At 40.5% G+C, this 23,721-nt stretch overlaps 1 protein-coding gene across 3 annotated transcripts in view; it reads right to left on the reverse strand.

The window, feature by feature from the left end:
* The window catches only part of MSH4 (mutS homolog 4), a 120,903-nt gene that overhangs the window by 68,140 nt on the left and 29,042 nt on the right, over positions 1-23,721 (reverse strand). The window lies entirely within an intron of this gene.

The raw sequence follows: 23,721 nt of genomic DNA on the forward strand, positions 1-23,721 counted from the left end.
TTATCCTCAAAGAATAAAATAGAACAGTTCTACCTGCAAATATTACCTTTTTTGTCTTCTTTAACTATCTTACATGTAAAATGAATATAACTAAATTCTAATGCTCTTTTGTTAATTTTGATTACTCAATCTCACCTCAAAATTTAATGCTGCTAACCATCCCTTCTGCTATGATTTGCCTGTCCCCACCAAAACTCATGTTGAAACCTTAATTCCTAGTGTGGCGATGTTGGGAGATAAAACATTTAATAGGTGGAGTCTAGTGGAAAACATTTGGGTCACAGAGGCTCCATTCCCATGGGCTGCTTAGTGCCATTCCTACCGTGATGAGTGAGTTAACCCCTTAATAAACCTGGATTAGTTTACACAGAAAGGGACTAGTTCCCACACAAGAACAGGTTGTTAGAAAGTGAGGATGCCCCTCATTTTGCTCTTAGCATATGTCTATTTCCTCCTTGACCATCCTCCATGTTATGATGCATCATGAAAGCCCTGACCAGAGGCTGAGTAGATGCCAATGCCATACTCTTGGACTTTCCAGTCACTGGAATTGTGACCCAAATAAACTCGTTTCTTTGTAAATTACCCAGCCTCAGGTATTCCATTATAGCAACACGACTTACCCTCATTCTTGAAACTCTACTTCTCTGGTTTTGATATTGTCTATCATAATTTTCTTCTCATCTTTTTGATCTCTACTTTTCCTCATAATACTTAAAAGATGCTTAGTTTAAAAGTATAGCTCAACCACTAACCACATAACTTCCCAAGAGTTACCTAACTTCTCTAAACAATAGCTGTTCTCATCTTTTAAATGCTGATAACATCTACCTCCTAGGTGTGTTGTGAGAATTAAGTGAGGTAATACTTGTGCTATGGTTTGAATATGACCCCCAACGTTCATGTGTTGGAAACTTGATCCCCAATGCAACCATCTTGAGAGGTAGGATCTTTAAGAGATGGTTAGGTCATGAGGGCTCTGCCTCTGTGAGTTAATTAGTGCTATTATCATGAGAGTGGGTTCTTGATAAAAGGATGAGTTCAGCTCCCTTCCTCTCATATGCATGCATGCTCTCTTGCCCTTCTACCATGTTATGACGCAGCAGGAAGGCCCTCACCAGATGTGAGCCACTTGACTTTGATCTTCCCCACCTCCAGAACTGTAAGAAATAAATCTCTGTCCTTTATAAATTACTCAGTCTCAGATATTGTGTTATAGCAGCACAAAACAAACTAAGATAGAAAATTGGTACCAAGACTGGAGTTGTTGCTATAACAAATACCTGAAAATGTGGAAGCAGGTTAGGAATTGGGTAATGGGAATGGGTAGAGGCTGGAAGAATTTGGAGGAGCAGGTTAGAAAAAGCCCAGATTGCCATGAACACAACATTAAGGGCAATTCTAGTGAAGGCTCAGAAAAAGGAAAGAAATGTAAGGAAAGTCTGGAATGTTGTAAAGACTACTTAAGTGGTCATGATCAGAACATTGGTAGAAATATGGAAAGTAAAGGCCATTCTGATGAGGACTCAGGTGGAACTGAAAAACAAAATCTTGGAAACTGGAGTAAAGGCCATCCTTGTTACAGCTGCAAAGAACTTGGCAGAACTGTATCCATGTCCTAGGATATTGTGGAAGGCAGAACTTAAGAGGAATGCACTAGGATATCTGGCAGAAGAGCTACCTAGGCAGTAAAGCATTCAAGATGTTGCATAGCATCTTTCAGTCACTTACAGTAAAATGAGAGAAGAGAAATACTTTAAAGATGACATTTATAATTTAAAAAGAAGCAGAATAAACAAATTATGAAAACTCTCAGCCTGGCCACATAAAATGTGTGTTCGGGGGGAGAATAGTAGGGGTGTGGTCAAGTGATTGCTAAAAATATTAGTATAGAAAGAAGCCAGGTTCTATTCATGAAAACAATGAGAATGACCCCAAAAACATTTCAGAAATCTAGGGAAGCCAGGACCTTGAGGGCAAGATTTCCAGCAAGGTACTTGTGAGACCTCAGCATTTGCTGCCCTGCAGCACCTTGGAACTCTGCTCCCTTAATTCTGGCATAGCACCTCTCAGCCACCACAACTGTAGCTCAAGTGAGCCCAGCTGCAGCTCAACTCACTGCTCCAGAAGGTATAAGCTGTATATCTTGGCAGTGTCCACATGGTGCTAATTCTGCAGGCACACAGAATGAAATAGGTATGAAGCCATGGTGGCTTCTGCCTAAATTTCAAAGGATGTTGAGGACAGCCTGGGGCCCAGGCAGAGACTTATCATGGGGCAGAGCCACCACAGAGAGCCTACCACAGAGAGCCCCCACTATGCCTAGTGGAGCCATAGGATAGAGGCCATCATTCACAGAGTCCCCACTAAGGCAATGCCTAGTAAAGCCATGGGAGTGGGGTAATCACCCCCTACCTCCCCACCCTGAGACCACAGAACTATAGGGGGCACCAGCATGTAACTCCAGTCTGAGAAAGCCATGGGCATGAGAGCTGCTGAGTGGACTAAGCCCTGAGGCTGCCTGAGGCCTTAAGAGCCCAACTTCTTCCCCACTGTGCCCCTGATGTGGGATATGGAGTCAAAGAAGATTATTCTTCTTAAGACTTACTGTTGTTTTCCTTGTGAGGTTTGAACTGATTTCCTTGGGCCTGTTACTCCTTTCTTATTGCCTATTTCTCCCTTTCGTAATGGGAATGTTTATCCTATGCCTGTCCCAACATTTTGGATGTAGATAACTTTTTTAATTTCATAGGCTCATAGCTGGTGGGGAATTTGCCTCAGGATGAATCATGCCTTGAGTCTCACATATCTGATTCAGATGAGATTCTGGACTTTCGAGTAAGTGTTGAAACGAGTTAAGACTTTAGGCCTATTGGGATGAAATGAATGTATTTTGCATGTGAGAAGGACATGAATTTGGGGGAGCCAGGAGCAGAATGCTATGGTTTGAATGTGTCCCCAAAGTTCATGCATTAGAAACTTAATCTTCATGCCAGCTTGATGAGAGGTGGGACCTTTAAAGGGTGATTAGGTGAAGAGGGCTCTGCCCTCATGAATGGATTAATGCCATTATCACAGAAGTGGGTTGCTTGTTCTGGAAGTAAATTCTGGATAAAAGGATGAGTTTGCTCCCCTTCCTCTCTCTCTTGTATGTGTGCTCTCTTGTCCTTCTGCCTTTTGGCATGGGATGATTCATCAAGAAGGCCCTCACCAGATACAGGTCCCTTAACCTTGCAGATCCCAGCCTTCAGAACTATAAGAAATAAATCACTGTTCTTTATAAATTACCCAGTCTCAGGTATTTTATTACTGCAACACAAATAGACTATGGCAATGTATAAAGTGTCTTGCATCTACCACCACTCAAAAACTCATTTTTCTCAATTTATTTTCCAGCTTACAGTGTTCTACAAAAATAAATTTATAGAAAATTGTAGCCTATCCCTTTTAAATATCCCCAGGTATTTTTTTAAAAAACTTTTAACCATTTCAGCCCAGGTGTGGTGGCTCACGCCTATAATCCCAGCACTTTGGGAGGCCAAGGCAGGAGATCACTTGAGCTTAGGAGTTTGAGACCAGCCTTGGCAACACAGTGAGACCCTGTCTCTACAAAAAATATGAAAATTAGCCATGTGTGATGGTGCCTACCTGTAGTCCCAGCTACTCAGGAGGTGGGAGGATGGCTTGAGCCAGGGAGATAGAAGTTGCAGTGAGCCAAGATTGTGCCACTGCACTCCAGCCTGGGCAACAGAGCCAGACTCTGTCTCAAAAAAATTAATAAAAATAAATATAAATAAGTAATAAACTTTAACCATTTAACATAGAGATTGTTTTAAAATATCCTTATTTCCCCATACTTGAAATACAGTAAACAATGATAACTATTTCTTAATGACTCATGGTTATTATCATAGTAATATATAACATTAAAAGTTTTTGTGTAGACTTATTAACACTTTCAAAGTGGTGTCATGCTGTTATCCCTTAAAACACAAAATAAGAGCCGGGTGTGGTGGCTTACGCCTGTAATCCCAGCACTTTGGGAGGCCAAGGCAGGTGGATCACCTGAGGTCAGGAGTTCGAGACCAGCCAGACCAACATGGAGAAACCCCATCTCTACTAAAAATACAAAATTAGCTGGACATGGTGGTGCATGCCTGTAATCCCAGCTACTCGGGAGGCTGAGGCAGGAGAATCGCTTGAACCCGGGAGGCGGAGGTTACGGTGAGCCGAGATCACGCCATTGCATTCCAGCCTGGTCAGCAAGGGTGAAACTCCATCTCAAAAAAATAAAGTAACTCACAAAATAAGAAAATGTTTATTTTACCTGCTACCTGTTCAAACTGTCAGGTGTCTTTTGATAGTTTTCAGTTTGCCTACCTCTAGAACTGTCCCCTTTCTAATTTTCTGTTTCTATGGTAATTCATTACGTTAAAACTGTGTTTTGAGGCCTAAGCTCTGATTTTCTATCTGGCCCAAATTCCTACCTAAGGGGTCTAGGGAGTTATGCCCTACAAACCATAGATTCTCATGAGATGGGTTTTATTTGACCCTGCATATTGTGACTTGCTTTTCAATCTGACTCTGGCATAACATTATGAAACAAAGAATACAATATTTAACCCCAAAATATATGTCCTTGCCATGCCTTGAAATTGCCGTGCAAAGTCTCTTGTGGGAATAATTCACATTCTATAGAGAATCCCCTTACCCCTTTGTTTTCTGTAGGGTCCAGCCCCACAGGGTCGGTGAGTTTCTCCCCGTGTGTGGTGACGAGAGAGTGTAGAAATAAAGACACAAGACAAAGAGATAAAAGAAAAGGCAGCTTGGCCGGGGGACCACTACCACCAATGCACGGAGACCGGTAGTGGCCCCGAATGTCTGGCTGTGCTGTTATTTATTGGATACAAAGCAAAAGGGGCAGAGTAAAGAATGTGAGTCATCTCCAATGATAAGTAAGGTCATGTGGGTCACGTGTCCACTGGACAGGGGGCGCTTCCCTGCCTAGCAGCCGAGGCAGAGAGAGAAAGGAGACAAAGAGAAAGACAGCTTATGCCATTATTTCTGCATATCAGAGACTTTTAGTACTTTCACTAATTTACTACTGCTATCCAGAAGGCAGAGCCAGGTGTACACGATGGAACATGAAGGCGGACTAGGAGTGTGACCACTGAAGCACAGCATCACAGGGAGATGGTTAGGCCTCCAGATAACTGTGGACGAGCCTGACTAATGTTAGGCCCTCCACAAGAGGTGGAGGAGTAGAGTCTTCTCTAAACTCCCTCGGGGAAGCTAAGTAGCGGGTGTTTTCCCTTGACACTTATGCTACTGCTAGACCACGGTCCGCCTGGCAACCGGCATCTTCCCAGACGCTGGCGTTACCGCTAGACCAAGGAGCCCTCTGGTGGCCCTGTCCGGGCATAACAGAAGGCTCGCACTCTTGTCTTCTGGTCACTTCTCACTGTGTCTCCCCAGCTCCTATCTCTGTATGGCCTGGTTTTTCCTAGGTTATGAGTATAGAGCGAGGATTATTATAATATTGGAATAAAGAGTAATTGCTACAAACTAATGACTCATGATATTCATATATAATCATATCTAAGATCTATATCTGGTATAACTATTCTTGTTTTATATTTTATTATACTGGAACAGCTCCTGTCCTCGGTCTCTTGCCTCGGCGCCTGGGTGGCTTGCCGCCCACAGTTTTCCTTCCTTTCTTTCCAGATCCAGAAGATAAGCAACTAAGAGCCAGGCATCCTTTCAGGTCCAATGAGAAACATTTTACAACCTGCTATCTCTCTGAAGTCTGCTATCTCTCTGAAGTCTACTGTCTGAGAGATTCCACTACACAATAAAACTTTGTCCCCATAATCCTTTATCTTAACCTGAACATTCCTTTCCATTAATCCCAGGTCTTCAGATAAACTCAACCAATTGTCAACTAGAAAATGTTTAAATTTGCCTACAGTCTGGAAGTCCCACCGCCTGCTTTGAGTTGTCCTGCCTTTCTGAACCAAACCATTGTACTTCTTAAATGTATTTGATTGATGTCTCATGCCTCCCTAAAATATACAAAACCAAGCTGTACTCTGACTATCTTGGGCACATGTTCTCAGGACCTCCTGAGGGCTGTGTTCATGGGCCATGGTCACTCATATTTGGCTCAAAATAAATCTCTTCAAATATTTTACAGAGTTTGGCTCTTTTCGCCAATAGTTTAAAAAATTAAAATAGGCTGAATATATCGCGGTTATATTCTTCATTATGTTCAATATGGCACAATACTGTTATGACATTTTACATGTGATTCTATTAGTCAGACTCCCTTAAGCCCTCATTTATATTGCTCTTTCTCTTTCCAGACTCCTCCTTCTTCCTTTCCCCAAATCTATCATTACAACCAGAATGTTTCTAAAATAGGATTGGATCAGTACTCTCTAGGTTCAGAATGGTCAGCTCCATATTGCCTGAAGGAAAAAAATTAAACTCCTTAGCATTATAAAAAGGCCTTTCATAGTCTAGTCTCAATCCTCATTTCCTGCCATTCCCCAAGGCTTTAAGTCATAAATAACTACTGGCCAATCCTTAAATACAGCAAGCTCTTTTATATCAACTTAAGTACAGTCAGGCACAGTGACTTGTGCCTGCAATCCCAGCACTTTGGGAGGTTGAGATGAGAGGATTGCTTGAAGTCAGGAGTTCAAGTTCAGCCTGGGCAACAGAGCAAGACCCTGGCTCTACAAAAAACGTAAAAATTAGCCAGGCATGGGGGTGCAGGCCTGTAGACATAGCTTCTCAAGAGGCTGCAGCAAAAGGATCACTTGAACCCAGAGGTTTGTTACAGTAAGATATGATAGTGCCACTGCACTATAGTCTGGGTGACAGAGCGAGACCCTGTGAAAGAAAGAGAGAGAGAACAAAAAAAGAAGAGAAAGGGGGAGGGATGGAGGGAGGGAGGGAAGGAAATGACTGGTCAAGATCATAGCCAATGGCATGCATACCAGATCCTTATCCTAACCACTATATCCAAAAAACATCTGCATTACTGCTATGGACGTCAACATACCTTGCACAGGCAAGTTCCCTTCATCTCGAATATCACTGCTAGGATTCTCCTGTTGCTAAAATCCTACTCCTTCTTTTAAGACAAAGCTGAAATATTATTCCTGCAAATTCCATCTGGATTCTGTCTTTATCCCAATTCCCTTCTCTGTGTTCCCATGAACTACTCAATTGTTATTGCATGTATCACATTGCATCAAAATTATTTAATTAGAGTTCTGTTGCCCTAACATGGATGTGAGGTCCTTGAGGACAGATATAGCTTAATGTTCCTCATCTTTTTATCCCTAACACCTATAGAATGCCTATAATAAAGGAGGTACTGGGTTTTTTTTTAAAAGGTTTAGATTCTTATATTTTAATAAACTGTAAAAGTTACCCTCCCACTCTGCCCTATGCCCTGCTCCCCTACTTTATTGTGTGTTAAGATTACAAACCATTAAGACATAGAAAACATGGCTCACACCTGTAATCCCAACACTTTGGGAGGTCAAGGCAGGTGGATCACTTGAGGTCAGGAGTTTGAGACCAGCCTGGCCAACATGGTGAAATGCCATCTGTATTAAAAATACAAAAATTAGCTGGGCATGGTGGTGGGCACCTGTAATCCCAGCTACTTGGGAGGCTGAGGCTGGAGAATCACTTGAACCCAGGAGGTAGAGGTTGCAGTGAGCCGAGATTGTGTCACTGCACTCCAGCCTGGGCAACAGAGTGAAACTCCGTCTCAAAAAAAAGAAAAGAAAAAGATATAGAAAACAGAGAAATGTTTATTTATAGATATCAGTTTGAAATTTTCAGTCATAAGGAATTTAAAAACTTAAAATATATCAAAATTAAAGTTTAAAAAAATCCAAGTTTATCATCAAAATTTTATCATACAAACAGTATTGTCCTGGGAATAACAGAATACAATTTCAACAGATTCAACAACAAATCAATAGTTTAACAAATATGTTAAACTGTTATGTCCTAGCCTTATATGAGAATTATCAAACAAAACGTGCATTTACAAAAAGAAAAATAAGTGTCATCATAACAAGATACTACAGGGAACATGTATTAAAGATGCCTAACACCGACTTGCGGAATCAGAAAGGCCTGTAGCAAAAGTCACATCTAAACTGGAATGGTAAAAGATGAACTGCAGTTAGCTAGAGAAGCCTGGGAGAAGGGGTTGCAGGGAAGGAGGAGGAGGTATTCTAGGCAAAAATTACAGCGTTCCAAAGCCAGAAAATGACAGCAGATATGTTTAAGTAACTTAAAGAAGTTCATTTAGACTAGAAGACAAAATGGAGAGTGAGGAGTAGCAAGAGATGCTGTGGGAGATTACAGGAAAACAGCTATATAGAAGAGTTTGCATTTTAATTTAAAAGTTGTGAGAAGACATTTGGGTTGTTTCCAAGTCTTTGCTATTGTGAATAATGCCGCAATAAACATACATGTGCGGCACATATACACCATGGAATACTATGCAGCCATAAAAAATGATGAGTTCATGTCCTTTGTAGGGACATGGATGAAATTGGAAATCATCATTCTCAGTAAACTATCGCAAGAACAAAAAACCAAACACCGCATATTCTCACTCATAGGTGGGAATTGAACAATGAGAACACATGGACACAGGAAGGGGAACATCACACTTCGGGGACTGTTGTGGGGTGGGGGGAGGGGGGAGGGATAGCATTGGGAGATATACCTAATGCTAGATGATGAGTTAGTGGGTGCAGCGCACCAGCATGGCACATGTATACATATGTAACTTACCTGCACATTGCGCACATGTACCATAAAACCTAAAGTATAATAATAATAATAATAATAATAAAGAAAGAAAGAAAGAAAGAAAAAAAAAATTATGAGAAGAGAATCTAAAGAGAAAAGATTGAAGGATTTTATGCAGACGAGTATAGCAACCACCACCCTCCCCCAGCCCCCCACAGAGATCTGCTTCCTAATCCCTGGAATTTGTGAATATGTTAACTGATAAAAGGAAGTTTCTAGTTAGGATTAAATTAAGAGTCTTGAGATGGAGAGATTATCCTGGATTGTCTCTTGGCTCCAGTGTAATCTTAAGAGTCCTTACAAGAGGGTGGCAGGAGGATCAGTGTCAGAGAGAGAAGATACAAGTACAAAAGCAGAAGTCAGAGGAAGGGAAAATGTTCTACTTCTGGCTTTAAAGATAGAGGAAGGGCTAAGAGCCAAGAAATGTAGGCGGCCTCTAGAAAGTGGAAAGAGCAAGGAAATGGACTACCCCTCCAGAGCCTTTGGAAAAATGTAGACCTGCTGACACACTGATTTTAGCCCAGTGAAACTGATTTCAGACCTCCAGAACTGTGAGATAATACATTCGTGCTGTTTTAAGCCCCTAAATTTGTGGTGATGTTTTATATCAACATTAAGAAATGAATACAGAGTGATATTCTCAGATTTATGTTTTCAAAAGATCACTCAGGCAACAATGTAGAGAAGAAGCTAGAAACAGCAAGGTTGGAGAAGGGTGACCAAATAGGAGGCTCTTATAAGAAATGAGATGAGAGAATTAAGGTATCCTGGGCTGGAGTGGCAGCCATGGGGATAGAAGAAGCAGATACATCCAAGAGGTATATAGCAAGGAGACATGACAGATTTGATGACTGATTGGAAGGAAGGTAAGAGTTAAGAATGACTTTCATGTATCTAGCTTGCATAAAGAGGGTGGGTGTGGAGCTATTCACTGAAACCAGGAAGAACTGATTTAGAAAAGAAGATGGTGGCCAGGCACAGTGGTTCACGCCTGTAATCCCAGCACTTTGGGAGGCCGAGGCAGGTGGATCACCTGAGGTCAGGAGTTTGAGACCAGCCTGGCCAACATGGAGAAAATCCCATCTCTACTAAAAATACAAAAATTAGTCGGGTGTGGTGGTGAGTGCCTGTATTCTCAGGTACTTGGGAGGCTGAGGCAAGAGAATCACTTGAACCTGGGAGGCAGAGGTTGTAGTGAGCTGGGATTGCACCATTGCACTCCAGTGTAGGTGACAGCAAGACTCCGTCTAAAAAAAAAAAAAAAAAGATGGCACAATTTGGGTACATTAAGTTTCAGGTGATTGAGGAACACCTAACAAATGCTCTTATTCCATTCAAGCTGCTATAAAAAATTACCACAAGCTGAGTGGCTTATAAACAAGAGAAATTTATTTTCTGCTGGGCAGATTCAGTGTCTGGTAAGAGCCCACTTTCTGACTCATAGATGGCACCTTCTCGCTGTATCTTCACATGGTAGAAGGGGCAAGGAGTCTCTCTTGAGCTTCTCTTATAAGGGCACTGATCCCATTCATGAGGTCTCTGCTGCCCTGGTGTAACCACCCCCTAAAGGCCCCACGTCCTAACACTATCACCTTGAAGGTGAGGACTTCAACATATGAATTTTGGAGAAGCACAACATGTAGATCACAGCAAATGCTCAGAAAGCGATAAGATATTTGAGTCCAAAGATCTGGAGAGATATTTAGGCATGAGATGTAAATTTGGAAGTCATGAATATGTGAATAATAATCATAAAACCATGAAACTGGGTAAGTCATACAATAAGGAAATTCAGGATAAAAGGACAACCCAGAAGATATCTTTGAAGAGCCATAGCATTTAGGACATAAGCAAAGGAAAAGAAGTATATTTAAAAGACTCAGAAGGAAACCACAAAGACGTAGGAAGAAAATCAGGAGATTGTGTAATCACAGAAGCAAAGAAAGGCAGTAATTCTATAATGACAGATATTCAGCAGTATCAAATAAATTGTGGACATTTCTCTTATTCAAATAAGAGAACTAATGTGTCCATTACATTTAACAATATGCCTGTTGTTGACTGTGTTAGGTTGGGTTCTCCAGAAACAGACACTGAGGCAAGGACTTACGTGCCAGTAATTCATTAAGAATGTACTTCCAAGCCTGGGCAACATAGTGAAACCCCGTGTCTACCAAAAACATAAAAATTAGCTAAGTGTGGTGGCAGAGGCCTATAGTATCAGCTACTTGGGAGGCTGAGGTGCGAGGATTGCTTGAGCCCAGGAGGTAGAGGTTGCAGTGAGCCGAAATCGCACCACCACACTCCAGCCTAGGCAACAGAGTGAGACCTTGTCTCAAAAAAAAAAAAAAAAAAAAGAAAAGAAAAAGAAAGAAAAAGAGAAAAAGAATCTGCTTCCAGAAGAAACCAGTAGAGTAGTGAGAAAAGGACAGAGAAGGGAAACCAAGCCAACCAACAGTGTGATTTCAGGAGAAGTTGTGTGGAAGGTAACTTCAACTAATCTTGCAAAGAAATTCTGGAGTTTAAGTTATATTCAGGTTTTTGCCTAATCAATGTGAAAGAGCTAGGCTTTCATACCTTCACACCATACAGTCATTTAAGGGCTACCAGGCATTTTGGGTACTCTGTGTTTAAGAACAAAGTGCTCTAACAGCCTGAAGGTAGGCATAGAGAAAGAGTCCAGGTGTGGGCCATTAGGCACACAGACCAGCAAAAGGTGCACACCGAAAGGTAAAAGGGATCCAAAACAATCTGTACAGAGAACCAACAAGATCTGCTCCAGTGACCTTGACAAGAGCAGTCTCAGCACAGTACTGGGCACAGAAATAAGATTGCAGCACATTGAGATGTAGTGATGAAGAGAAGATAGTGAGCATAGGAAATTTGTTTTTCAACAGGTTTGGCTGTGAATAGAGAAGTGATATAGTGGTAGCTGGAGAAGATGAAGTCCAGGGAGAGTTTTTACAAAGATAGGAGAGACATGAGGAAGTTTAAATCCTCTTAGAAGAAGGCCATAGAGAGAAAAATAATGAAGATACAGGAGATAAGTGCAAGGATGGGATCCAGGGAACAGATGGAGGAATTAGCAAGAGAATACCACTTCTGGCTTAAACAAAGGGAGTGAAAAGTAGATAAGTATAAAAGCATATTTGGTAGCAGAAAGTTTAAAAAGATATCAATGGTTGGAACTTGACCAATGTAACATGATTAAATGACTTTTCATATTCTTGGCACTTATGTACTACACTAAATGGCAGGTATAGGTAGACCAACAAGATGTTGCTGTTAACAAGAAAAGGATAGTTAAAAATGGCCTCTTTCTGCCTTTCCCAATACTAAATACACAGGAATACATATATTTAAAAAAGAATACACTGGACAACATTGGACAGGCAGAGTCACAGTCAATATAATACCAGAATTTTGAAGGAATTACACTAATTAAAGGTATTTGGAATTGAACTGAAGAAAACCTACTCAGGTAGTAAATGCCTTCTAGATTTGAATGCACCACTTTCATTTAGACTACCAGAACACAAGCTCGGGTAGTCAGGCAAGTGGAGGTGTGGAAGACAGACCAAGCTGAAAGCAACCAAATACTGGACAAAGAGTAGTACATATAAACAATCCTTCCAACTACAGATTTAAGAAGAAAACTGCACCACCATGCCAGTGGACAAACAGCCAGTTGCAGGCAACTTTCTTTTCCTTTTTATTTTTCATTTCATTTTTTATTTTATTATACTTTAAGTTCTAGGGTACATGTGCACAACATGCAGGTTTGTTACATATGTATACATGTGCCATGTTGGTGTGCTGCACCCGTTAACTCCTCATTTACAAATATCTCCTAATGCTATCCCTCCCTCATCCCCCGACCCCACGACAGACCCCAGTGTGTGATGTTCCCTATCCTGTGTCCAAGTGTTCTCATTGTTCAATTCCCACCTATGAGTGAGAACATGCGGTGTTTGGTTTTCTGTCCTTGCGATAGTTTGCTCTGAATGATGTCCCTACAAAGGACATGAACTCATCCTTTTTTATGGCTGCATAGTAGTCCATGGTGTATATGTGCTACATTTTCTTAATCCAGTCTATCATTGTTGGACATCTGGGTTAGTTCCAAGTCTTTGCTATTGTGAATAGTGCCGCAATAAATATATGTGTACATGTGTCTTTATAGCAGCATGATTTACAATCCTTTGGGTATATGCCCAGTAATGGGATGGCTGGGTCAAATGGTATTTCTAGTTCTAGATCCTTGAGGAATCACCACACTGTCTTCCACAATGGTTGAACTAGTTTACAGTCCCACCAACAGTGTAAAAGCACTCTTATTTCTCCACATCCTCTCCAGCACCTGTTGTTTCCTGACTTTTTAATGATCGCCATTCTAACTGATGTGAGATGGTATCTCATTGTAGTTTTGATGTGCATTTCTCTGATGGCCAGTGAAAATGAGCATTTTTTCATGTGTCTGCTGGATGCATAAATGTCTTCTTTTGAGAAGTGTCTGTTCATATCCTTTGCCCAATTTTTGATGGGGTTGTTTGATTTTTTCTTGTACATTTGTTTAAGTTCTTTGTAGATTCTGGATATTAGCCCTTTGTCAGATGGGTAGATTGTAAAATTTTCTCCCATTCTGTAGGTTGCCTGTTCACTCTGATGGTAGTTTCTTTTGCTGTGCAGAAGCTCTTTAGTTTAATTAGATCCTATTTGTCAATTTTGGCTTTTGTTGCCATTGCTTTTGGTGTTTTAGTCATGAAGTCCTTGCCCATGCCTATGTCTTGAATGGTATTGCCTAGGTTTTCTTCTAGAGTTCTTAAGGTTTTAGGTCTAACATTTGAGTCTTTAATCCATGTTGAATTAATTTTTGTATAAGGTGTAAGGAAGGGATCCAGTTTCAGCTTTCTACATATGGCTAGCCAGTTTTCCCAGCACCATTTATTAAATAGGGAATCCTTTCCCCATTTCTTGTTTTTGTCAGGTTTGTCAAAAGATTAGATGGTTGTAGATGTGTGGCATTATTTCTGAGGGCTCTATTCTGTTCCATTGGTCTATATATCTGTTTTGGTACCAGTACCATGCTGTTTTGGTTACTGTAGGCTTGTAGTGTAGTTTGAAGTCAGGTAGCGTGATGCCTCCATCTTTGTTCTTTTGGCTTAGGATTGTCTGGGCAATGCAAGCTCTTTTTTGGTTCCATATGAACTTTAAAGTAGTTTCTTCCAATTCTGTGAAGAAAGTCATTGGTAGCTTGAAGGGGATGGCACTGAATCTATAAAATACCTTGGGCAGTATGGCAATTTTCACAATATTGATTCTTCCTATCCATGAGCATGGAATGTTCTTCCATTTGTTTGTGTCCTCTTTTATTTCGTTGAGCAGTGGTTTGTAGTTCTACTGGAAGACGTCCTTCACGTCCCTTGCAAGTTGGATTCCTAGGTATTTTATTCCCTTTGAAGCAATTGTGAATGGGAGTTCACTCATGATTTGGCTCTCAGTTTGTCTGTTATTGGTGTTTAGGAATGCTTGTGATTTTTGCACATTGATTTTGTATCCAGAGACTTTGCTGAAGTTGCTTATCAGCTTAAGGAGATTTTGGGCTGAGATGACGGGGTTTTCTAAGTAAACAATCATGACATCTGCAAACAGGGACAATTTGACTTCCTCTTTTCCTAATTGAATACCCTTTATTTCTTTCTTTTGCCTGCTTGCCCTGACCAGAACTGCCAACACTATGTTGAATAGGAGTGGTGAGAGAGGGCATCCCTGTCTTTTGCCAGGTTTCAAGGGAATGCTTCCAGTTTTTGCCCATTCAGTATGATATTGGCTGTGGGTTTGTCATAAATAGCTCTTATTATTTTGAGATACGTCCCATCAATATCTAGTTTATTGAGAGTTTTTAGCATGAAGGGCTGTGGAATTTTGCTGAAGGCCTTTTCTGCATCTATTGAGATAATCATGAGTTTTTTCTTTGGTTCTGTTTATGTGATGGATTACATATATTGCTTCAAGGTATGTTGAGCCAGCCTTGCATCTCAGGGAGAAAGCCAACTTGATTGTGGTGGATAAGCTTTTTGATGTGCTGCTGGATTCGGTTTGCCAGTATTTTATTGAGATTTTTGCATCAATGTTCATCAGGGATATTGGTCTAAAATTCTCTTTTTTTATTGTGTGTCTGCCAGGCTTTGGTATCAGGATGTTGCTGGCCTCATAAAATGAGTTAGGGAGGATTCCCTCTTTTTCTATTGATTGGAATAATTTCAGAAGGAATGGTACCAGCTCCTCCTTGTAACTCTGGTAGAATTCGGCTGTGAATCCATATGGTCCTGGACTTTTTTGGTTGGTGGGCTATTATTTATTGCCTTAATTTCAGAGCCTGTTATTGGTCTATTCAGAGATTCAACTTCTTCCTGGTTTAGTCTTGGGAGGCTGTATGGCTCCAGGAATTTATCCATTTCTTCTAGATTTTCCAGTTTATTTGCATAGAGGTGTTTATAGTATTCTCTGCTGGTAGTTTGCATTCCTGTGGGATTGGTGGTAATATCCACTTTATCATTTTTTATTGCATCTATTTGATTCTTCTCTCTTTTCTTCTTTATTAGTCTTGCTAGCGGTCTATCAATTTTGTTGATCTTTTCAAAAAACCAGCTCCTGGATTCATTGATTTTTTGAAGGGTTTTTTGTGTCTCTATGTCCTTCAGTTCTGCCCTGATCTTAGTTATTTCTTGCCTTCTGCTAGCTTTTGAATGTGTTTGCTCTTGCTTCTCTAGTTCTTTTAATTGTGATGTGAGGGTGTCAATTTTAGATCTTTCCTGCTTTCCCTTGTGGGCATTTAGTGCTATAAACTTCCCTCTACACACTGCTTTAAATGTGTGTCAGAGATTCTGGTATGTTTTATCTTTGTTCTCATTGGTTTCAAAGAACATCTTTATTTCTGCCTTCATTTCGTTATGTACCCAGTAGTCATTCAGGAGCAGGTTGTTCAGTTTCCATGAAGTTGAGTGGTTTTGAGTGAGTTTCTTAATCCTGAGTTCTAGTTTGATTGCACTGCGGTCTGAGAGACAGTTTGTTATAATTTCTGTTCTTTTACATTTGATGAAGAGTGCTTTACTTCCAACTATGTGGTCATTGTTGGAAGAAGTGTGATGTGGTGCTGAGAAAATGTATATTCTGTTGCTTTGGGGTGGAGAGTTCTGTAGATATCTATTAGTTCCACTTGGTGCAGAGCTGAGTTCAATTCCTGGATACCCTTGTTAACTTTGTGTCTCGATCTGTCTAATGTTGACAGCGGGGTGTTAAAGTCTCCCATTATTATTGTGTGGGAGTCAAAGTCTCTTTGTAGGTCTCTAAGGACTTGCTTTATGAATCTGGGTGCTCCTGTTTTGGGTGCATATATATTTAGGAGAGTTAGCTCTCCTTGTTGAATTGACCCCTTTACCATTATGTAATGGCCTTCTTTGTCTCTTTTCATCTTTGTTGGTTTAAAGTCTGTTTTATCAGAGACTAGGATTGCAACCCTTGCTTTTTTTGTTTTCCATTTGCTTGGTAGATCTTCCTCCATCCCTTTATTGTGAGCCTATGTGTGTCTCTGCAAGTGAGATGGGTCTCCTGAATACAGCACACTGATGGGTCTTGACTCTTTATCCAACTTGTCAGTCTGCATCTTTCAATTGGAGCATTTAGCCCATTTACATTTAAGGTTAATATTGTTATGTGTGAATTTGATCCTGTCATTATGATGTTAGCTGGTGATTTTGCTCATCAGTTGATGAAGTTTCTTCCTAGCATTGATGGTCTTTACAATTTGGCATGTTTTTGCAGTAGCTGGTACTGGTTGTTCCTTTCCATGTTTAGTGCTTCCTTCAGGAGCTCTTGTAAGGCAGGCCTGGTGGTGACAAAATCTCTCAGCATTTGCTTGTCTGTAAAGGATTTTATTTCTCCTTCACTTACGAAGCTTAGTTTGGCTGGATATGAAATTCTGGGTTGAAAATTCTTTTCTTTAAGAATGTTGAATACTGGCCCCCACTCTCTTCTGGCTTGTAGAGTTTCTGCCAAGAGATCTGCTGTTAGTCTGATGGGCTTCCCTTTGTGGGTAACCAGACCTTTCTCTCTGGCTGCCCTTAACATTTTTTCCTTCATTTCAACTTTGGTGAATCTGACAATTATGTGTCTTGGAGTTGCTCTTCTTGAGGACTATCTTTGTGGCATTCTCTGTATTTCCTGAATTTGAATGTTGGCCTGCCTTGCTAGGTTGGGGAAGTTCTCCTAGATAATATCCTGAAGAGTGTTTTCCAACTTGGTTCCATTCTCCCCGTCACTTTCAGGTACACCAATGAGATGTAGATTTGGTTTTTTCACATGGTGCCATATTTCTTGCAGGCTTTGTTCGTTTTTTTTTACTCTTTTTTCTCTAAACTTGTCTTTTCACTTCATTTCATTCATTTGATCTTCAATCACTGATAGCCTTTCTTCCACTTGATCAAATCAGCTACTGAAGCTTGTGCATGCATCATGAAGTTCTCATGCCATGGTTTTCAGCTCCATCAGGTCATTTAAGGACTTCTCTACAATGTTTGTTCTAGTTAGCCATATGTCTCATCTTTTTTCAAGGTTTTTAGCTTCTTTATTATGGGTTCGAACATCCTCCTTTAGCTCGGAGAAGTCTGCTATTACCGATCGTCTGAAGCCTTATTCTCCCAACTCGTCAATGTCATTCTCCTTCCAGCTTTGTTCCATTGCTGGTGAGGAGCTGCGTTCCTTTGGAGGAGAAAAGGCGCTCTGATTTTTAGAATTTTCAGCTTTTCTGCTCTGGTTTCTCCCCATCTTTGTGGGTTTTATCTACCTTTGGTCTTTGATGATGGTGGTGTACAGATAGGGTTTTGGTGTGGATGTCCTTTCTGTTTGTTAGTTTTCCTTCTATCAGTCAGGACCCTCAGCTGCAGGTCTGTTGGTGTTTGCTGCAGGTCCAATTCAGACCCTGTTTGCCTGGGTATCACCAGCGGAGGCTGCGGAACAGCAAATATTGCAAAACAGCAGATGTTGCTGCCTGATTCTTCCTCTGGAAGCTTCATCTCAGAGGGGCAACCAGCTGTATGAGGTGTCAGTCAGCTCCTACTGGGAGGTGCCTCCCAGTTAGGCTACTTGGGGGTCAGGGCCCCACTTGAGGAGGCAGTCTGTCCATTCTCAGATCTCAAACTCCGTGCTGGGAGAACCACCACTCTCTTCAAAGCTGTCAGACAGGGACGTTTAAGTCTGCAGAAGTTTCTGCTGCCTTTTGTTCAGCTATGCCCTGCCCCTAGAGGTGGAGTCTACAGAGACAAGGCAGGCCTCCTTGAGCTGCGGTGGGCTCCACCCAGTTTGAGCTTCCTGGCCGCTTTGTTTACCTACTGAAGCCTCAGCAATGGCAGATGCCCCTCCCCCAGCCTCGCTGCCACCTTGCAGTTCGGTCTCAGACTGCTATGCTAGCAGAGAGTGAGGCTCCAGGGACGTGGGACCCTCCAAGCCAGGTGCAGGATATAATCTCCTGGTGTGCTGTTTGCTAAGGCCGTTGGAAAAGCGCAGTATTAGGGTGGGAGTGTCCCAATTTTCCAGGTACCATCTGTCATGGCTTCCCTTTGCTGGGAAAGGGAATTCCCTGACCCCCTGTGCTTCCCAGGTGAGGTGATGCCCCACCCTGCTCTGTGGGCCGTTCCCACTGTCTGACAAGCCCCAGTGAGACGAAGCCAGCACCTCAGTGGGAAATGCAGAAATCACCCGTCTTCTATGTCACTCATGCTGGGAGCTGCAGACTGGAGCTGTTCCTGTTTGGCCACCTTGGAACCTCCCCTCTTTTCCTTTTTAAAAAAAAAATTATTTTGGATTTACAGGGTACATGTGCAGGTTTGTTGCATAGATACATTGTTTGATGCTGAAGTTTGGGCTTTGATTGAATCCAGCACTCAGATAGTAAACATAGTATCCAATAGTTTTGAACCCTTGCCCCATTCCTCTCCCCTTTTGGAGTCCCCAATAGCTATTGTTCCCATCTTTATATCCCCATGTGTACCCAATGTTTAGCTCCCACATATAAACAAGAACATGCAATATTTGGTTTTCTGTTTCTGCATTCATTCACTTAAAATTATGGCCTCCAGCTACATCCATGCTGCCAAAAAGAACATGATTTCATTCTTTTTATAACAGCATAGTATTCCAAGGTGTATATGTACCAAATTTTCTTCATCCAGTCCACTGTTGATGGGCACCTGGGTTCATTCCATGTCTTTGCTACTGTGAATAATGTTGCAATAAACATGCGAGTGCAGGTGTCTTTTTGGGAGAACAATTTATTTATGTTTGGGTATATATCCGGTAATGGGATTGCTGGGTTGAATGGTAATTCTATTTTTAGTTCCCTGAGAAATCTCCAAACTGCTTTCCACAGAGGCGGAACTAATTCACAATCCTAAGAACAATGTATGAGCATTTCCTTCTCTCTGCAGACTTGCCGACATCTGTTATTTTTTGACTTTTTAATAATAGCTATTCCAACTGGTGTGAGATGGTATCTCATTGTGGTTTTAATTTGTACTTTTCTGAGGATTAGTGACATTGAGCATTTTTTTATATGTTTATTGGTCACTTGTATGTCTTTCTTTTGAGAAGCATCTGTTGATGTACTTCGCCCAGGGCAATTTTCTTATTCAAATAAGGGAACTAATGTGCCCATTAAATTTAACAATATGGACAGTGGGTGTTAAAGTCTCCCACTATTATTGTGTGGGAGTCTAAGTCTCTTTGTAGGTCTCTAAGAACTTCTTTTACGAATCTGGGTGCTCCTGTATTGGGTGCATGTACATTTAGGATAGTTAGCTCTTCTTGTTGTATTGATCCCTTTACCATTATATAATGCCCTTCTTTGTCTCTTTTGATGTTTGTTGGTTTAAAGTCCATTTTATCAGAGACCAGGATTGCAATCTCTGCTTTTTACTTTTCTTTTTTTTTTTTTTTGCTTTCCATTTTCTTGGTAAATATTTCTCCATCCCTTTATTTTGAGCCTATGTGTGTCTTTGCACGTGAGATGGGTCTCCTGAATACAGCACACTGATGGGTCTTGACTCATTATCCAATTTGTCAGTCTGTGTCTTTTAATTGGGGCATTTAGCCCATTTACATTTAAGGTTAATATTGTTATGTGTGAATTTGATCCTATCATCATGATGCTAGCTGGTTATTTTGCACATTAGTTGATGCAGTTTCTTCATTGTGTTGTTGGTATTTCTATTATGGTGTATTTTTACAGTGGCTGGTATTGGTTTTTCCTTTCCATATTTAATGCTTCCTCCAGGAGTTCTTGCAAGGCAGGCCTGATGGTGACAAAATCCCTCAGCATTTGCTTGTCTGTAAAGGATTTTATTTCTCCTTCACTTATGAAATTAAGTTTGGCTGGATGAAATTCTGGGTTAAAAATTCTTTTCTTTAAGAATGTTGAATATTGGCCCCCACTCTCTTCTTGTTTTTAGGGTTTCTGCAGAGAGATCCACTGTTAGTCTCATGGGCTTCCCTTTGTAAATAACCTGACCTTTCTCTCTGGCTGCCCTTAACATTTTTTTCTTTCATTTCAACCTTGGCGAATCTGACAACAATGAGACAGAAAATTAACAAGGATATTCAGGACTTGAACTCAGCTCTGAACCAAGTGGACCTAATAGACATTTACAGAACTCTCTACCCCAAATCAACAGAATATACATTCTTCTCAGCACCACATAGCACTTATTCTAAAATTGACCACATAATTGGAAGTAAAACACTCTTCAGCAGATGGAACAGAATGGAAATCATAACAGTCTCTCAGACCACAATGCAATCAAATTAGAACTCAGGATTAAGAAACTCACTCAAAACCGTACAACTGCATGGAAAGTAAACAACCTCCTCCTGAATCACTACGGGGTAAATAACAAAATTAAGTCAGAAATAAAGAAGTACTTTGAAACCAATGAAAACAAAGAGACAATGTACCAGAATCTCTGGGACACAGCTAAACCAGGGTTAAGAGGGAAATTTATAGCACTAAATGCCCACATCAGAGAGTGGAAAAGATCTCAAATCGACACCCTAACATCACAATTAAAAGAAGTAGAGAAGCAAGAGCAAACAAATTCAAAAGCTAGCAGAAGACAAGAAATAACTAAGATCAGAGCAGAACTAAAGGAGACAGAGACATGAAAAACCCTTCAAAAACTCCATGAAACCGGGAGCTGGTTTTTTGAAAAGATTAACAAAATAGATAGACCACTATGCAGACTAATAAAGAAAAAAAGAGAGAAGAATCAAATAGACACAATAAAAAATGATAAACAGGATATCACCACCGATCCCACAGAAATACAAACTAACATCAGAGAATACTATAAACACCTCTACACAAATAAACTAGAAAATCTAGAAGAAATGGACAAATTCCTGGACACATACACCCTCCCAAGACTAAACCAGGAAGAAGTTGAATCTGTGACTAGACCAATAACAAGTTCTGAAATTGAGGGAGTAATTAATAGCCCACCAACCAAAAAAAGCTCAGGACCAGACGGATTCACAGCTGAATTCTACCAGAGGTACAAAGAGGAGCTGGTACCATTCCTTTTGAAACTATTCCAAACAATAGAATAAGAGGGACTCCTCCCTAACTCATTTTATGAGGGCAGTATCATCCTGATTCCAAAACCTGGCAGAGACACAACAAAAAAAGAAAATTTCAGGCCAATATCCCTGATGAACATCGATGCGAAAATCCTCAGTAAAATACTGGCAAACCGAATCCAGCAGCACATCAAAAAGCTTATCCACCACAATCAAGTTGGCTTTAACCCTGGGATGGAAGGCTAGTTCAACATATGCAAATCAATAAATGTAATCTGTCACATAAACAGAACCAATGACAAAAACCACACGATTATCTCAATACATGCAGAAAAGTCCTTTGATAAAATTCAACACCCTTCATACTAAAAAACTGTCAATAAAATAAGTATTGATGGAATATATCGCAAAATAGTAAGAGCTATTTATGACAAACCCACAGCCAATATCACATTGAATGGGCAAAAACTGGAAGCATTCCCTTTGAAAACCAGCACAAGACAAGGATGTCCTTTCTCACCACTCCTATTCAACATAGTATTGGAATTTCTGGCCAGAGCAATCAGGCAAGAGAAAGAAAGAAAGGTATTCAGATAGGAAGACAGAAAGTCAAAATTGTCTCTGTTTGTAGATGACATGATTATATATTTAGAAAACCCCATCGTCTCAGCCCAAAAACTCCTTAAGCTGATAAACAACTTCAGCAAAGTCTCAGGACACAAAATTAATGTGCAAAAATCACAAGCATTCCTATACACCAGTAATAGACAAGCAGAGAGCCAAATCATGAGTGAACTCCCATTCACAACTGCTATGAAGAAAATAAAATACCTAGGAATACAACTTACAAGGGAAGTGAAGGACTTCTTCAATGAGAACTACAAAAAGAACTCAAGGAAATAAGAGAGGACACAAACAAATGGAAAAAACATTCCATGCTCATGGATAGGAAGAATCAATATTGTGAAAATGGCCATACTGCCCTAAGTAATTTATAGATTCAATGTTATTCTCATCTAGCTACCACTGACTTTCTTCGCAGAACTAGAAAAAAAATACTTTAAATTTCATATGGAATGAAAAAAGAGATCATATACCCAAAACAATCCCAAGCAAAAAAAAAAAACAAAGCTGAAGGTATTATGCTACCTGACTTCAAACTACTACAAGGCTACAGTAACTAAAACAGTATGGTACTGGTACCAAAACAGATATATAGACCAATGGAACAGAACAGAGACCTCAGAAATAACACCACATATGTTTGACAAACCTAACAAAAGCAAGCAATAGGGAAAGGATTCCCTGTTTAATAAATGGTGCTAGGAAAACTGGCTAGACATATGCAGAAAGCTGAAACTGGATCCCTTCCTTACACCTTATATAAAAATTAACTCAAGATGGATTAAAGACTTAAATGTTAGACCTAAAACCATACAAACCCTAGAAGAAAACCTAGGCAATACCATTCAGGACATAGGCATAGGCAAAGACTTCATGACTAAAACACCAAAAGCAATGGCAACAAAAGCCAAAATTGACAAGTGGGATCTAATTAAACTAAAGCGCTTCTGCTCAGCAAAAGAAACTATCATCAGAGTGAACAGGCAACCTACAGAATGGGAGAAAATTTTTACAATCTACCCATCTGACAAAGCTCTAAAATCCAGAATCCACAAGGAACTTAAAGAAATGTACAAGAAAAAACAACCCCATCAAAAAGTGGGCAGAGGATATGAACAGACACTTCTCAAAAGAAGACATTTGTGCGGCCATCAAACCTATGAAAAAAAGCTCATCATCACTGGTCATTAGAGAAATGCAAATCAAAACCACAATGAGATACCAGCTCACGCCAGTTAGAATGTCGATCATTAAAAAGTAAGGAAACAACAGATGCTGGAGAGGATGTGGAGAAATACGAACACTTTATACTGTTGGTGGGAGTGTCAATTAGTTCAACCATTGTGGAAGACAGTGTGGCGATTCCTCAAGGATCTAGAACCAGAAATATCATTTGACCCAGCAATCCCATTACTGAGTATATACCAAAAAAATTATAAATCTTTCTACTATAAAGACACATGCACATGTATGTTTACTGCAGCACTATTTACAACAGCAAAGGCTTGGAACCAACCCAAATGCCCATCAATGATAGATTGGATAAAGAAAATGTGGCACATATACACCATGGAATACTATGCAGCCATAAAAAAGGATGAGTTCATGACCTCTGCAGGG

The sequence above is a fragment of the Pongo pygmaeus genome, chromosome 1 (genome assembly GCF_028885625.2).
Source record: "Pongo pygmaeus isolate AG05252 chromosome 1, NHGRI_mPonPyg2-v2.0_pri, whole genome shotgun sequence".
NCBI classification, from domain to species: domain Eukaryota; kingdom Metazoa; phylum Chordata; class Mammalia; order Primates; family Hominidae; genus Pongo; species Pongo pygmaeus.